Here is an 18,711-nt window from a genome sequence, read left to right on the forward strand (position 1 = left end):
CCCTAGAAACGGAGCAATATCGATAAGCTGTATTCGTGGCAACTTACGAGTTTTGGAGCATGAAATACAGTTACAGAGTTTGCTCCTGGAGTTCTCTTTATTACGAGTGGTTAGTAGACTAGTTTGATTGTTACCAGTCGGAAGTTTGGAAATTTTATGATATAAAATACAGAATTATTTTTGTTGTATTCGTGAAGAGAGAGGACACCGGCAGACCGCAGACATTCTTAACTACTTTCACGGTCCTATTTGTAGGCCATGGGAAATCCGATCCTATTCTATCAGCTAATGATATCAATTATTGAATATAATACGTTAACTATAATAATTACTAATTTAAGAAAGAAAACTTTCACTGCTTAATTCTAGCTTCGGTCGGTGTAGATTGTAAATCGTGTCACAATGTTACTGTTTTATCTATTTTTATTTTAATTACAATTAAGTTTAATCATTTCAAAAATTATCATTTTTTTACGATACGCTGATAAATATAATATGCTACGTTTATTTGTTCTCCAACTCAGCAGTTAAATTTAATTTCTAGAATGAAGCAAGGATGAATACCTTGGTTAATTTTAAAGATGTTTAATTTAGAAATTACTAATAGATGCGTGACGCACCTAAGTAGTAAAGTAATAATTAAAATTCGTGATATTAGAAATTTATATCACTACTACAATGTAATTGAAAATAAAAACAGTAGAAGATATATTCAGTGTTGAAACAGAAAATGGTTAATGGAAAACATAAATCGTACGAGTGGAGTAAGGTCAGAATTCGCTATCGTTCAAGTAATTACGTCTGATACTAAATGTGTTCTCTTTTTTTTTTTTTAAAGCTCTTATCTGTTATGATGTTATCACTTGCAAGTATTCTCAGCTTGATTACGAATAAACAAAGTTTTTGTCGATGTTTAGTTACCGTTGCTCACGAGATATTGCTGCATTGTTACGATATGTTCGGTTTTTTTTTCGTGCTCATGGTTCTCATGTTGATGAGATTCGGTTGAAAATCCGAACGAGATCGTGAGAAGCACTCTGAGAAAGTAGAATACCGGTGAGAGGGTTAAATAAAACCGTGTTAACGCGCATTCCTCGGTTATAATTAAGAAATGTAGCTACACAAATTAGAAACTCTTTGCTTTGAATTAAGAATTTGTCAAGATGCTCGTTAACAAAAGTGTAGCTGGATAATCTCAGGTTTGCTCCTTTATTAATCCCAGCGAATCATTTTTCTTTTCAAAATTGAATTCACGCTACTTTGAAATCCATGTTGCAAAAGTCGTCAAAATCAGACGGATTTTCTCCAAATCTCAAGTTCTTTAGATCTTGAGGTCTGGAATAAACTTTTCGATAAGGTTATCGCGTTGGAAACACGAATCGTATTGTCCGTTATAGCACTTCGTCATTCCAAAGTTTTAATCTAATTGCATCAATTAAGACAGTATACATTTATATAATTTGAAATACTATTTCTGTCTGCAGCGATAGCGTGACGCGACCTACAAGCCATTTTTTAATATTCCTTAAGATAATAATCATACGAACGGAATAATTCGTCGTAATAATTATTTTTTCTTAATTTTTAAATCGCGTATATTATTATTTTTCCTTCTCGCTTTCGACGATTTTTCTCAAATACCGTTTTGTTAAAATTCATCGTCGCTTTGATCCCAACGGGGCACATATTCCTCAAAACGATCATTTCTCTACAAAATTGTTAATTTCGTTTCATATTATGCAATTGATTGCTGAAAACGAATGCGTTTTACAATGCTATAGTAGACGAGCAACTTGGATCATTGTAGATATTCTTGCCGAGCGACTAACTAAGTGATTCAGAATTTAATAATAGAGGTAACGGACAAAATTCAGAATATTTCGGAAGCCACGATATTCTATTCAATAAACACATAAAGTGTAGCTCTTTGCACGACTTCGAATGTTTAACGCAAAAAAAAGTAAATATTGCAAACATAAAAAGGCAATAATCATTCACATTGATAACAATATTATGTAATATTTAATCCACGTGTAGGCAAGGCTAAGTTTGTATAATGCTTATAATTAGTCGAAAGTTGAAAGCATTTTACTTGAATGTGAATTATTCAAGAGTTTGATAAGCCGAAGAAATGAGTTTCATGAATTCCAGTAATGATTCGATTTAATCTAACGTTTTGCGTATCGAAAGATTTGATCAACTTTCACAATTTCACTGTACTACAATATATGCAATTAATGATTCTAGGCGAGATCCGAGAATAATGTTGCAACGAAGAAATGCACTTTTTCTAATTGACTAATAATTATTCGCCGGTAAATGGAATTTCTATGGGGTGTTACAATGTATTGCATAGCTACACTTGTAACTACTTAATTGTAAGTCCGATTCCGCATGCAATGTTAATTAGTATGCGGTAGCTGCGTGTCCACTCTGATTATTCAATTAAACTTGTTCGTTCATTAAGGTTATTAAACTTAAACTATGCAATGCCGTACGATGTTCCATTTAGTAACCAAATTCTCTGAATTTTCTAAAGCTTAAGGCAAAAGTCTTAATTTAACGAATTTTTATCAAACGCGAAAGTATTTAAGCGCGGAGCCCTGTGCAACTGAAAGTCCAGGTACAAGATTATTATTAGTCTCGCAACGAGAAAATTTTGTTATTATCAATCAAGAAGAATCGATAAGAAAACAAACGAATTGATTACGTTCATAGAGAGAAGGAGAATAATCGATCTATAAATATTGCGAAGTAATAATGGCGAACTGTAATGACAGGGTTTCAAATTATTCAAGTACCGAGAGAACGATTATCCAATCGTTCAACCGCAGTCCCATTCAAAATCAGCGAACCAGTACGACAAGCAATAACTTTTCACTTTGGATTCTGCGCCACGACGCCCCATATTTCACGATTACAATCCCGCGTAGGAGTGCGTGATTGTCCGATACGATGCTATTTTATAGACTGATACAATAATGAACGGAACGAAATTGCCTTGACCGGTCAATTTCACAATGATTTGCTTTCCGGAAAATTTCGAGCGATCAAGTATTAAATTTCAAATTTATACCCCTTATTTTCAATTGATTCTTCCTCAATCGAAATTATTCAAATTTTAACTGGTTCTTCAACCAAACGCCTAAGGAGTGGATGAATTTCAAAATATTGGATCAACTTTTATCGGAAACAATGTTGCTGACAGTTTGTTAGCCCAAGAACACGTTCATGGATTACGCCAAACGTTTGCAATTATTATTCTATAGCGGGAAGGATAACGTCGCGGCGCGGCGTTCGAATTCACCGAGACAGTGAGATAAGTAATAGGTTTTCGTTTGATTGCGGAGGAGAAAAAGCGACGGGCATGCGTTGTATGGGAACGATAACGTTCCGGAGAGTTTAGCTGGTCGATCGGTCCACTTGGAAGGAATAAGTCCGTCGAAGGACGCGTGAAAGTCCTGGCTGCGCTCTGGTCTCGGCTATGTCGTTGTTATCGACTTCGCTATGCCACATTTCACTCGGTCTACCTCGTGGCCGGTATTGGCATTCAATGCTTTTTACCGAACGACGTGAACCAGATCTTTTTGTATCGGCGCACCGTAAAGTTGCTTTTAAACGCCGGCCAACGCCTCGACTTTCTGCCGCCTGTCCATTTGCGGTGCTTTGCTATGTCAATGCAAATGTTCTTCCTGACAATGTACCGACGCCGCGCACCGCGTAACGAGGAAATACCTCTTTGGGAAAAGTTACCGTCGAGATTCGGCCTGGGAAAATCATTCTCTTCGCCTCTAAATAGTAATTCTTTAACGATACCCAATCGTTAAGATTAACCAAAAAATTGATAATCGGTGCCAAGGCTATGTCGCCTTATCAGATATTTTCCATTTATTAGTATTAGACGACAGGAAGTATTTACGTAACGAAATTGTGGACATGTATTTTGTAACTGAAAGTACACTTGTCGATATCAGCGTAGGAATCGTATTCTCGGTGTCCTTTTATAAGGTGTACCGCAGGTGACACTAAGACATAATTTACTCTGTGGAGCACGATTAGAAAGTATAGGATATAATAAAGTATTTTTGTCGATTTATGCACGGCGCGAAGAAAAATGAAGGAAAAGAAATAGAAAAATTGGCGTTTCGAGCGGCGGTGCCGCGGCGGCAGGCGAACGCTACTGGCGTTACTACTGGACTACTGGAGAGATATTCGCATAAAATTATCATATTCGATTGAAACAGAGCTAATGAAGTTAAGAAAGATGTAGTTTGTCGTGTTCGCTTGAATAAATTAAAGAGGCGTGGTTATCGAGAACCATTCGTCTCGAATCGGTGATTCACGATAACGTTGAAACATTTTTTCTTATTTTTCTAATATACCAGTCATTTATGGATAAGTGCTCAACTCTCTGTTACACTCGATAAACTTCATTTTCGGAATGTTCTGTACTGAAATAACCATTGATCATTCCAGCTAACTATCTAAATTGCTTCGTTTCCATGTTATTCGACTTTTGCAGTTTTTTAAAGATAGCTATATTTTATATTCAAAAATTCTTGATCATGATCATCGATGAATATCTCCATGTTATAAAATATTTATCAACTTCCTGCATATTAATGAAGAATGTCTGTATATTCTGGAAGAATTGAATATTAATCATTATGGTAACAAAATATTTCACAATTAGTATTCTGCATGGAGATGTCTATCTTTAATGAAGATCATTATTATATCATATACATATTTTATCGCTGCAACCTAGTAGTAGCAAACAGGTAGTTCATTTTTATTAAATATCATTAACGTTTCATCCTTTCAATGATAACTATTTGCATATTTTTACATGGAGTCTTAATTCGCTTATCTTCATTGGAGGATAAATAAAAAGGAATTAAGGACTAAAAGAAAATGTGTAATTATAGCGTTTAAAGAAACATTCTACTTATTTCACTTCTGATCGTTCATTCTTTACTTTACTTGGCCATCTTTCCACTTTTCGTATATAAATACCCCAACTTCTCTTTCCCCTTCTCTTCTTACAAAGCACTGTTCAGATATCTGCAACTTTTTATCTAAAATAATTAGTGCGTGAACGCGCGACTACATTCCAAGAGTAGCTGACTAGCGAAGAAAGTTGCCAGTTAGCGATGGGCGCGTGTGTTATACGAGATTGAACAAATAGTTGAAGTAAAGTGAAATTTTCTTTGGACACAATCTCGGCTAGATGATCGTTGAGATAATGTTGTATCAAGCCAAGACAGTGGCGAAAGGAACTTTTCAATTCCTTCACTGTTGGCAATTTAAATTTCACTACATTGTATTACCAGATCAAATAATTAATTAATTAATTAACTAATTTTGTACTAATGCATTAGGCAGACTTTATTTAAGGGATTTTCAACTAAATAGAAATGAATATTTTTAATAGTAGAAAATCGAACACACGCATAGAGTTGTGAGAAAAATAATTTTGAAAAAAAATAATAAGAAAAAGACAAGTAAGCCACGAGCCGCGTGGGAATATTTCCTTGTTTACTGCGGCTGCCGCGCCCGGTTTGTACTACGTGATTATCGGCATGAGCCGCGTGAACAGTGAACGATGAGTTCCTCGTCAAAGTGCAGGTGTTTTCCTGACGATGGCTTCGAGCGGTTCGTAAAACGCGTGAAAATATGCGCTCCACGAAGACGAACTGATTCCCTTTGAATTTCAAGCAGTACCGTTGCGTTCGAATACCGTTTTCTATCTTTCTGTGAAAGGTTTGTTGTAATTTTTTTTTCAATCCATCGAATAAATACCTATTAATGATTCATTAAAATGATAAAACTGTAAGATCGCGTAACAATTGTTCCTGCATGATGATTATATAAATCAAGAGTGGCGAGTTTTTAATAAAAGAAACGTTGGTTTATCTTATCTTTCTACACGTGTATACATATTACATGTAACTAATTTTACTTTAGATATGTAAGTAACATGCCTAATATTGTGGAATACGTTATTTGCAAGATAAAATAATGTACTTGTAAATTATGTATTACCTGTACCGTTGTTTATTCCAGTAATAAGTTTGATAGGGACTTCTTGTTTCCTTATACACTTTCTTCTAACACTTTTCCTCTATTTCTGGTGACGATGTTCGCTTCTTCTGGTCATCCTTAGATTTGGAAAATAATCCAAACGAACCTATTGGGGTTCTTTGACCTCTTCTTTAGAACCGGTTCCTCTCTATCCTAAATTAGGGGACCCGTAATGTCCGAGACTGCTATTTAAATCCTATTCTTTTTCTCCTTCATCCTACTTATTATAAAATTAAATATGTAAAGGTCGAATCTCTTAAATCAATTTTTCTGTTTGCATCGCTATTTAATATTTGTTTCTTTCTACTTTTACAAATATTGACAATGCGATCCAGATTTATACTCAGAAATTTTATGATACACCATTTAGTTCTTAATTGTACGATCGTTAGGTTCATACGATTCCTAATTATTAAATGGTTTAATTGATTTTACTTATGTTACAATTTCTTCTTAACGAGTCTCTCCTTTCACAATTTTCTGTTAACCGGTATTTTGAGATCAGTTCTCAAAGTTCAGATTGTACGTATGATCCTTGGGTACTAGGTAATTGTTCGGATTATAGTGCTTGGCTTACCAGGAACTTGAGCTCTTATATAGAATTCTAGGCTTGTGTTTCTTTCTGAAGAAATATAATCGCGTTAATACGATTAAATTAGTGATCACAAGTTCATTCTATAGTCGAAAATTTCAATCTCTATTTTAGTACATACCTTCCAGCTTTCTCTACTCCTGTCTGCTACAGGTTCTCTCAAAATCGCCAGCCACGTTTCTTGAATTCCCTATTAAACAGGGAGCTATTATAGCAGAAACGTTACAGCAAAGATCTGCGCAAATCATTGACATTAATCTACTTGGCATTGCTCGTTTGCAATTGTACTTTAATGATTAAAACAGCGCGAGGAAGGAAACTGGGTCACTATCAGCTTTCAAAGATCTATCTAACGTGACGGAAGAGATCTCGTCCCAGACGCTTCGTTGACACTAAATATTCTTTGCTTTTCGGTGCAAATGATTTACTAATCACGAACCGTGAATAACCCTATTAGTTTTTACAATTTTTTCCAACTTTCGAGATATTTCTCAAATAGAGATATATTTAAAAAAATATTGTTGTCTATCGTGACTTCGAAGCAAGTGATATTTGGGTCTTGTTTTTCATGTTAACCAAGAACCAGGAAGTGACGCTTCGTTGCGTAATTTAATAACTTCCGTGAAACGACGAAACAACCGAGACGGTGAGACCGTAGTCGCGACTGCGGTTATCGTTATTACAAACAAATTATTGGCCATGCAGGTATATTGTTCTAAAGCCACGGAGAAGAAAAGAGGATAATTTCAGTAGGTATCTGTGCCTTACCGTTTTTCCCTTTTGTTCGCTACACGATCTCATAGGATCGGTGTGAAAAAAAAAGGATCTCTACCGAAACTTGCTCTCACCATGATTAAAAACTACTTTCTCCTCTATGTAATTGCTAATAGGCCTTTAACTTAGGAGATACCCGGATACCCGGATAATTTTGTCTACCCGAGTGTATCACGGGTACCCGAATAATTTTGTCTACCTGAATCCCTTGCGAGTACCTGTGTAATTTTGTCTACCCAAGTGTCTCAAGGGTACCCGGGTAATTTTGTCTATCTGAATCCCAGTATCTTCCGAATAGCCAGTCCGAATCATTAGCTCTAATTGTTAATATTATTAAATATTCAACGTATATTCTCTCCTTAACATTGATCCACCAGAAGAACGTTCTATCTTTTCTTCCATTTCAGACGTGTGCAAAGACGTTGAATTTTTGTTCCGCTCTGTTTTCCAGTTGCTGCAGGTGAGCAAGAATTTAATGAACTCCTTGCGACATGTCCGAGCCATTCGATAAGAATTGAAAGATTTTATGTACCGGTACGTCTAGAGAAACCAGCGTGAAAATAGTTTCGCCGTTGTTGTGTTCGTTTATTGATCAATCGTTCTTATCCTCGTAGTAGCAAGATCACGACATAACGGTACGGATAGACATTCCTGGTTAAATGAATCAGTTCCCTTGTCCGATTGTTGTCCATAGCTGATGGTCACGCATCGGTTCGGTCAAGGCCCTTCCTCCCTCTTTTTTCTCCATCGTGCCTAGAGCTTTCCCTCTCCTCATGCCCGTTCCACTTCTATGATCAGCCTCTTTCACCTTCCGTTATTTACGTTCTTTAATTATGCATTGTCTAACAGTCTAACGTAATCGGCTGAGATCTGGTCGATTCTGTCACTCGTTCGTGTCGCGATCGGTATTTGATTAACGATCCGAACCGGAGCCAACCCGATCGAAATTCTATTCTACGTCGAAGCCTGTGTCGAATCGGAGTTCCTTTTCTATTTGACACAATGACGAGGCGTAATAAAGCATCATTAAGCGAAATATCATTAACTACTTACCGGTACTTAAGGATGAATCGTATCCGAAGATTAGAGGGGAATTGCGAGGGAATAGTCGGTCAAGGCCCCTTATCCCTTTTCCTTCATTCCCATGATTCTCCTCTTCCTCCTTATATTCGTTCGGTCAACCTCCTTCACCTTTCATGGTCTGTGTCGTCTAATTACGTATTGTCTAACGGCCGAGTCTTCGTCGCGTCGCGCGCCTCTCTTTTAGCTTCGTATTATCCTTCCCTAACGAACAATTGACGAACCAACGAGGTGTCATTACGGTAATACCTGACGTAACATTACGTCAGCAGGCAACACCGTAAATGGCATTGGTATTTCAGTACCCACTGATCGACGCTGCGGTGCCGTTTACTCTCACCGCCACGGAAGTCGACGAACTTTTCAAACGATTCAACCTTTAGCCCCCTTTTGCTATATTTACACTTTTGTCTAAATGTCATTTTCACCCTGATAATTACATTCATTTCATTCGCTTATTACAGTGAAAAGTAATGACGTTACGTCAAAGGCATGCAGGGGGCATTGTTTTCCTCCAATGTTATTGGTATTCAGAGCTGCAATCGACGGTTCGCCATTATTGAATGGAAACCAAAGTGAGTCTATTGGATTTTGTAAAAATTTCAGAAAATTGCAGCCTACTGCCAACGTTGACCTCGTTTCGTGATTGATTGCCTTTAATTGCACATTCCGTTAGAGACAAATTATAGGAGATGCTGGGGTGGAAAAGGAGGATCCTTTTGAATTTTAATTACGAAGAAAGAGAACACAATGCAGAAGGTGAGAGTTTGCGAAGTGAGATTAGGTTGGGCGAGGTTAGTTTAGTTATGCACAAGGCTGGACGTTCGCCAAGGTCTCGTAGAAAGGGGACGGACAGAATTGACCTGACGGTCTTTGCACAGAATTGCAGAGTGTAACGCTCATTTCCTATATGTATGCGACTATTTAGATTACTCATATGATGTTTCTGAAACTATGTCACTTTCTGTACCTTCCATCAGATCGAGGAAAGCAATTTGTACAAAGAAACTGGCTGGAAGAAGTTGCGATTGAATTTTCATTCAATTACGGTAATTACGCGATCGACCGCGACGCCATTGGGAACGTAAAACACGATATCTTATGACAGGGAGAGAGTCGTAGAAAGATTGTAAGGTCGCATAAATTTTTCGAGTGTGCTCCTCCAGAAATATTCAGATATCATTATGTAAATGTAGGTATTATTTTGATCTTGCAGCACCTCTGCCGCGATGTTCATAGCGGATGTTAATATTTCAGACTGCTTGTCTTGTAACGATGAAATTATACATTGAAACTGGAAGATACTCTGGTGGCGCATAAAGAATGGTAATCAGTGCCCTTTTACGTTCTATACTTAATATAAGAGTTTCGTAAAATTTTATCAATCACGGATTAATAATTCCGAGTAAAATGGTTGATAGTCAATCGTAATTGATAATCAAATTTTTTATTTATTCGGATCAGATTTATTAAAATTCTCTTCATCGCGAAATAAATATTTAAGTAGGTATGAAATACATGTTTCACCTTCGAATATTTTTTAAAATTAAATGAGACACGAAAATTCTGATTATTTTTTAATTACAATTTAAAAATTGATCAAAACGATAAATGTAATGATACATGCAATATAATTTTTAGGAGTAATATGTATTTATAATTAACAGTTTACAATTAATTTTATCAATCGATTAAATCAATTGTTTCCAATCGTAAGCATTAATCAATCTATCAATCGATCAAATTAGGAACTTTAATTAAATGATACTTGATTATCTTTCGGATTGTCGTACACTTGGCTAAAAATATACAGGTTTTCCCATTAATTTTCAGTCTCTAAAAAAACAACAGCTAAAAATCTAATCATCTGAATAATTACTTTAATTACCTCATCTTGCAACTCGAATCGTAAATCATGAATGAACAGCGCGATTGGAAAGCTGAATCTGGTAATAGCTGAAAGTTATCCGGAAAAGTGGTCGTGTGGGAGGTGGAAGAAGCGATGGGCGCGGCTGTGTCGGTGATCTATGCTCTTACGCATCTCATTGAGGCGATAACGATCCGTGCGATCTGATCTAGGGAGTGGATTTAGGGTTAGGGCGATCGCGAAACAAGCCGGTAGAAAGGCACCGGAGCAACGGAAAAATCAATGGAATGTTTAATAAGCATGCGACACCGTGTTTTCCACGCGTTTACCTCTACCTCGATCCTTTCTTACGGCTCTCTGATTGCATGGATAGTGGATATGGTATCCGTTTTAGACGCTTATGAATGACGCTGCGACGCCTTTACTTCACGCTTAGCTGAATAAAACAGCGAATAAAATTTTACAATCTTATTACCATTGGCAGATTATTATATTAAGTTTTCAAAGATTCATCGGATAAATTTCAAGCGCGTTGAATATCTGTCAAAATGACCAGGACAATATTGATTAACGAGTGTTACGAAGGTTATCTAGACTCTGTACTTAATGCATTATTGCTTTCGAACTTGGTCTATCTTAATTTTAATAACAGCAAATAAACTTAATTGCTATCTAATACAGTGGCAATAGAGAAGGAGTTTTCGTTAAGTATTCGCTAGCTGTTTTTCATTTGTTTAGAGGGGGTTGATCACAAGAACGAGAGCAACGAAAACGCGTTTCGTTGCGGTGAAAACAATGCGCTCGTTGCATCAGAACGAACGAATGCCGATTACACTCATAATGATCTCCGACGAATAGCGATGTCGAAAGGTTCTTTGCACACCGTGACGTGTCCGAGGTGATTTCTCTCTAATCGCCCAGCAGCCCACCGTGCATGCCCAGAAAATTTGCAACGGATTCACGGGACTAAACGGTTCGCTCATGGACCATTTGCATCTGCATGTCTCGTGCTAGCTCTGCAAAAAATTCTGTTTCTTCTCGTTTTCGATCGATCGAAAGAGAATCGGTGTACGGCTGAATCATCGAACGATAACTTCGCGGAGCTTCTGATAAAAAAGGAAATTGAGAAGGCGAGAGAAAAAGCAAGTCTGTAGTTGCGAAAGTAGGAAATTATTACTCGCGTCATCGCTGTAAAATCTCATCGATTGGTGGAACATTAAGACCATTTCTCTATGATGTACGTTGATGACGATTCCGCATCATTTAACGAGGAAGAGGAGGAGGGTAGAAGCCAGGTTATTGACGTTTCTCGTTGTTTCGAAAGTGTATTTCAATTAACCGATGATTAACGACCGACGAGACAGACGTTTCCAAGATGGATGCTATCGGATTTGAAATTATTTGCCGCGCTTCTTAGCTAACGACTTCGTGCGATCGATCATTTCACGAAACTAATCATTTATTTTCTATTTAAAAACATTTTTCTATTTTTAAATGTAACTAATTTTAACGTAACTTTTCATCTTTTCTACGAGATGATTTTCCCACTATGATTGTACGAATACAGTGACGATGGATTTTAAAGTTTCTCCATGGATCGGTGTCTCTTTCAATTTGCGCTAATTATACGTACATTTATTATCGCATTTAGCTCCTCTTCTAACAAATTTCCCTAAAGTTTATATTAAACCCTTCCTAGTTGTACTCCTCGTTACTTCTCGTTTCTTAAGTGAAACTTGCGTTTTCAATAAGAATTTCATTACCAGTTTTGTTTTACAGCTCTGTAAAGACGATTCATGAAAGTTTGAATATTTTTTCCACCTTCTCTTCTTTTCCTCATTTCACAGAGGCTGATTGTCAGTAGTTGTAAAACAATAAATTGGAAGTAAAAGTGGCAAGGTGGAAAGTAACGCAAGCGAGTAAATGACGCTTGGTTTTTCCATCGGTTTAGATATCTGAATCCAGTATTTTGCAAAGATGATGTAAAGTAACGTAATATGACCAACTAATATTTTCTTTACGGTTATTTTAGCAACGGGATTGCTGGTACAATAAGAAATCAGGCCACTGAAATGTTTAAATAATTGTAGAAGTAAAAATTGCACTGTACATGACAGGAATTTTTATTACATTGCACGAAACGCTGATTCATGAAAGGTAGAAAAATTCTTGGGTTTAAAAATTTATTACTCGATACTTTTACTACGGCACAAGCATTGCTTTGAGTGGCCTGTTACAAAGATAGTTTAGAAAGCGAATTCTTTCAGAGTACGGTTTTTGTTCACTCGTTCCCCTTACTCCACCCCCTCTCTTTCTCACTCTATCATGTTCTTTAATAAAATAGTATAACCTTTCGTTACATTCGACTCGATCGAGAAGCGATTAATCGGAGAAACTATTTTCAGAGAAGTGCATGACTGCGCACGAGAGATTTCGTGCTGCAATTTGCGGCCAGAGCGCAGCGGTTCGATCAATGTAAAAGACACTTATCTATTGTCGAGTACTCCATGGGTTTCTCTGATTCATGGAGAACGTCGAGAAACTTGCGTTAAATTTCATTTCTTCTCTGTACAATTAATCTCTTGTAAAAACCTTTGATTCTTTGTTAAAGTTTCTTATTTATCATTTTCGACGAGGCAAAGCTTTGCAACGTAATGCAACTGATTTCTTGTCGGCAGGTAGCTAGAGGTACGGAGTCATTTCGGTGGAGGTGCATTGTTACGCTCTCACGGAGTTCTGCGTGGCATCCGAGCAGGTCATCGGAGACGAAGATAATGGACTTGGTGCCTGCAGCGTTCATTTGACTCGGCAAGAATTTAACTCAAAACGCTAACTGGTCGGTACACACCTCTTTTCTGCATTCTAACGTTCCACGCGATCGTCCTCGTGCATCTGCATACGCGTCTCGGTGCGCCCGAGTATCGAGCCTACTCCTACAGGTAAGTACACTCTGACTGCACTATTCCTCGCCTTCCTTCCAGTTCTCTGAAAAACTTCGATATTAAATAATCATCGCACGTTAAAGGAATATTCTTTTTAGAGGATAGGAATCTAAGGAGTCTTAAATAACGCCATCATTTTGTCAATTTTACAATTTCTCCTTTGAATCGAGGTCCTTTAAACTGAAAGTCTTTATTTTAGTTAATTGGTAGTTTTCGCTTTTGCTTATGGGTCGAAATTTTTAATATCCATTGCATAGTTAAAAAAAAAAAAAAAGAACTTTTGGACGAATTTGTACCTTAAAATTAGGGTTTCCTGTTAGGTAACCGGCATTGCCCCCTTTCACCTTATTATAAACATTCGTGCTACTTGTACGCGGAGCAACCTGTTCCTAAAAGTCTGTTGAAAGGTTGCCTGGTCATCGGCCATTTGAACTGTAGGTATTTGCAAGCAAATTGTCCGTGACCAAAAAAATGAATTCGATCGAAGCAGCGAGTCCAAGCTAATTTGTTTGTTCGGAGCGATCGAGCGAGTTCGAAAAAATTATTAGAACCAGTATGGTCCCGGTAGTGGAAGATTCTATACGGCCGTCGGTGACTTATAATCTTGCTAATGTCGCCAGTTTCTAAGCGACACTTAGAAGCAAGTCTGCTAATTATCGAACAGGTTTTCAACCCGTTTGCGTTCAAGCTCGAATTTTTTCACTTTCATCCTGCGCTTTTCCCTCGCCGATCGCCAACTCTCGCTCCCCGATATCTCCGCGATCGTAATAGCAATAATTACTCATACGGTATTGAGATACATGTTGCTTCAGCGATAGTAGACTCGCGACGAGTAATAAGTCATTCGACTGTTATATTTAACTACATAGATACTATCAATATCCATCGAAGTGAAATTACTTCCAACCAGTGTCATTAATTTATTTACACAGTCGAAACTTTTGATCGGATATTTAAAAATCAATCTGATCAATTCTCCGTAAAATGATACGTTTCTCGTTCATTTCGCAAATCATAGGAGAAATATATCAAATTACAAAGAATGTTAATTTATTACATTCTCTTAGGGTTATATCTTGTACTAAATACCAGAAGAATTTTTTCAATCGTGTGCCTATAAGTTTTCTCAGATCATTTATAGTGTTATGTATTAATTAATGAGTTGCCTTTAAGTAACTGTAAAACGATTATCGATGCTTCGCAGCGCCTTTCACGAAAGAATTTATGGGTACAGTTATGTAAATTGCATATAATTTGCGCTTGCACCGATCAAAAATTTCAAACGAGCGCATCGCTGTTTATCGCGAACGCGAGTGCACTAGTGCACCAATGCACCAGTGCATGGGTGCCGGGAATGCACGTGCACCTGCACGTGCACAGTTCCCAATGCCCGAGATCGCTTTTCTTTTGATTCGATCGGTATCTTTCTAGATAACGGGATCAAAGACTATACTTCAGAAGCATGGCTGAGTTTCTTTCATAAATCACCGATAATCCATTTTAATTTATTTATCGAACGATATCAGTTCAAATAGGAGTATGTCAAATATAAAGAATATTTTAATGTTTAAGAAATACTTTTAAAATTAACATGCGATGATATATAATTCTTCTCTTTTTTGCTCGTAATTAGAAAAAAGTTAGAAATATCATAGAAATTAGTATAACAAAAATATAAAATAAAAATTCTCGAACAAGAATATTGTTATTCAAAAGCAACGAAAATCAGGATTGTAATTTTTCTTCACAATTATGAAGGGCAGCCATGAGAAACCGGCGCAGGGCGTTGGGGGCCAATTATTTTTTATCGCTTTTAATTACAACCGAAATCATTCGATCTTTTTCATCCGTTTCATTATGAACTGGTTTCGTAACGCTCGGTTTGATTGACGAACGTCAAGCTTTCGTCTTCCAGTCGGAGATAATGAAGAGAGAGGAACGTCGGAATTGATTGAACTGGCCGAGAAGAAAGGTAACTTCATGAGAAAACTTGCGATTAACGGGTTTATCCTTATGGCGTGCACGCGAACGCGTGTTATGTATAATGCAACGTATAATTAGTCAAATTGGTGGAACTGACAGAAAGGGTCCTTGCGTGGTATATACCTTCACCAACTTGAACAGTCGATTTAACCGACTGAATCTCCTCTTCGGCTACCCCTCTATTCACCGAATGCACGTTTCAGCTGTAAAATGAACATTATGCAAATGTTGCTCGGCTGTTTATTTTAACGGGTTAAACGTCAACATTTAACGCGTTATTTTCATTTTATAAGGCGACAAGCGCGACAAAATCAGCACGGACCTCCTCGATATCTCTATTCTGGTTTTAACTTTATCTTCTACCTCGGCCCATAAATCTTTCCTTGCTGAATTAATTCTCTCTCGTTTGCCGCGTACGCGTCGAAGGGTTAAGAAATCGGTCAATTAAACATAAAGGTGTACCGATACATTGTATTTGGAAAATCGGCGCCTCGAGCGGGAATAATGGGTTAATCGCGTCTTGTATTTCGTGTTCCAATCTCGTTCTGTGCAGGAGATTATTACTAGATGCTTGAGAAAACTCCTTTAGCATTCACTTATTGCTATATCGTAGAATTTCATTTACTTTATCAGTTTTTTTAAATCTACACTGTTTATGTCTCCAATCGATCATAAGAAAATATTAAAAAGTAACACTCGTACTATATAATTCATTGATTGTGATTCATTCTACCGATGACTCTAATTCATTAACAGAACGGTTATGGCTATCCGGGTCAATGAGATGAACAAAAATGCGAGTTAAACGACTCGGAAACCTTCGTTCTGTTAACCCACGTTTCGACGCTTGTTTCACTCGAGACCGGTCTTCGTATACGGTCATCCGGAAGGTGAACGACACCATCGAAATTCATCTACTTACTTGCCTTCGTCCTCGAGGGCTGATTTCTTTTCCACGTACCTGGACCGATAATCTTGCCGTAATAAAAACTGACTCTGTACGAAAGCCGTTAATCGATCTTGTTCCCTTGAAAATGTTCCTTCTCAAGGAGGAAGAAAAAACGAGCACAGAGCGAGGAAGAAAAATTCGGACGATAAGGATACCTGTCTCGAGATTGTCTCGACAACTATCAATCGTGAGCGAACTGGTTCCGGGTGATCGATAGTGTCGTTTGAATTTTCGATAGAAACGATAGATAGATACATATCGAATCTAGCCCACAAATTATGATACTGTATCAAATAGTGTCGATACCCATTTGATACCTTTTTAAATTATAGATATTCATTTGTTATTTAATTATTTTAATATCAAACAGAATAGAGTATTAAAAATTACGAATGAAGAAAATTTTGAACAAAGTTTCAAGTAATAATAATGAAAAAGCGATATAAAATTCTTGAACGTAATTCTTTGAGAATGTTGTAATAAACGTCTGGTACGTAAGTAACTTAGGGGTATAATGATCAGTAAATAAAGAACATTTAATGTCAAACTATTGGTTTCTTAAGATTACAAAGGATAAAGTATTGTTTATTGGCATTAACCGTGGAACGTTATCCGGTATGAAATATTAAACGATATAGAGTTATCATTGAGAGGTTGCGACATAAAATAGCCGTGGATGAGAAAAGGATTTGCCATCGCGTGAGTGGGAGCGTCGTCGCCATGGCAAAGGTCTCCTCCATCCTGCCATGCCGGACAAGGACGATATGCACACTCGATCGATTCCTCCGATCAATTCTCCCGATCGAAAGGTTCTTCCCTTGTACGTCGATAAGCTAATCGTGTTTAACGCCTCAGGTGTACACGACAAACCTTTAGAAAGAAAATCGTGCCGCTTTTAAAACGCTTACCATCATTATCGTTATCGTCTATCTTCCAATAGTACGATGCGATGAATAAATTTGTCTACATGTAAAAAGAAGTCTTATAATTGAGCGTTGATCGTCAATGATTACTTGGCAAAATTGGAGAAGCAATTATTCGTATTGGCTGCCATCAAAAAGAAGGCTAGGTAAATGAATAATTAAATAAAAATGAAGTCGTCTCCGGTGGAGGAACACTTTTTCCACGGCGCGGTGTCGCGGTAAAATCACAGACGACAGGTTTAACGACAATGAAAGTCGCGGCTAGCCAGCCTGTAATCACCGGTTAGCCAGCCACTTATTAATCCGTCGATAAATAACGTTCAAACGTAGAAAGCTGTTCTGCGCGGCGGCAGGAGGTCTCGAATTAGGCTAATGACAATCGCGATAAGAATTGTTGCTCGTCACCGTTGTCGGCGAAGCTTTGCTCTATCAACGCTCTAGCTAATAGTAGATCGTTCCTTGTCGGGTCGATGGGTCAGGGATCGCGAAACGAAACGAAACGGAATTACTGTTACGAAAAAAGACCGATCGTCCGAAGGGAGATTGGACCGTTCGATAGAATACAAATGCAATTTCTTAACGGGACAACCGAACGGACGACGACTGTCTGAAAATCGTTCGCCGATCGGACATTCCCGGTTGTGCAACGTTGAATATTAACTCGCAAAGATGAATATTAATTACTCTGAATATGATTAAACGCTCCCTTCTGGACAAGTCACAGGCTACTATTATAACTTTGTTGATGTTGCACAAGCTCGATCTACTTCGCATCTGGCTGAGTTGGATTGGTTTGCAGTTATGGAACGACAGGTTCACAATTTTTTCTTCTTTTCTTTCATGGTTCTAATGATAAAAATTACAGCATTGACCAACTTTCTTGCTAGTCAAATTGGCTGTGATAGGCTGTCATTTTTTACTTCATGAGCGGTGTTTTCGGTTTCTATACAAAAATTATATCGATCCGATCTTATCGATTGTGTCAACGCTTGGTTCTTATGAAACAGGTTGCCAGAGCGCAGTGTTCGACTCCGAAAGTAATCGAAAGTATACGGCAATCTGGATTGTATCGTGCTTTTTAATCTTTAATATGGAAATGATATACACGTATCGCATTTGAAATTTGATTTTAGAAAGTAGACTTGTTTCACGGGTATACAGATAGGCGTGTAGATTCGTGTTTCGATGCTTCTCCTTTGCAAAATCCAACTAATACCTCCTGTATACGTTTCTCCCATGAAAATACATAAATATTCTGCGTTATTGTACTTTATAGAACGTACTTTGGGTAAGCAATACCGCGAGGTATTTCGCGTATCCTCGTACTCGCAATGCTTTTTCATCAAATATGTAAAAGGGAATCGTATGAGAATTTTCCTGTTGTCTACTGTCTGTCGGCGAAAAGATATGCAACTGGCTTATCCTCCGGATTAAGGGTCTGAGATTCATCTTTTGTTTATATTTCATATGCACAGCGTGTAAAAATGTGTGTATGATAAGATAAGCTGCGGGATGTT

At 37.5% G+C, this 18,711-nt stretch overlaps 1 long non-coding RNA gene across 3 annotated transcripts in view; it reads left to right on the top strand.

The window, feature by feature from the left end:
• Positions 1–18,711, top strand: part of LOC117601715 (uncharacterized) — a 93,073-nt gene that overhangs the window by 28,661 nt on the left and 45,701 nt on the right. For all 3 annotated transcript variants that reach the window (XR_004580785.2, XR_013062234.1, XR_004580783.2), the window contains exon 3: positions 13,076–13,336. This is a non-coding gene — a long non-coding RNA (uncharacterized LOC117601715). The remainder of the gene's footprint in view (positions 1–13,075; positions 13,337–18,711) is intronic.

This window comes from Osmia lignaria, chromosome 6 (genome assembly GCF_051020975.1).
Source record: "Osmia lignaria lignaria isolate PbOS001 chromosome 6, iyOsmLign1, whole genome shotgun sequence".
NCBI classification, from domain to species: Eukaryota; Metazoa; Arthropoda; class Insecta; order Hymenoptera; family Megachilidae; genus Osmia; species Osmia lignaria.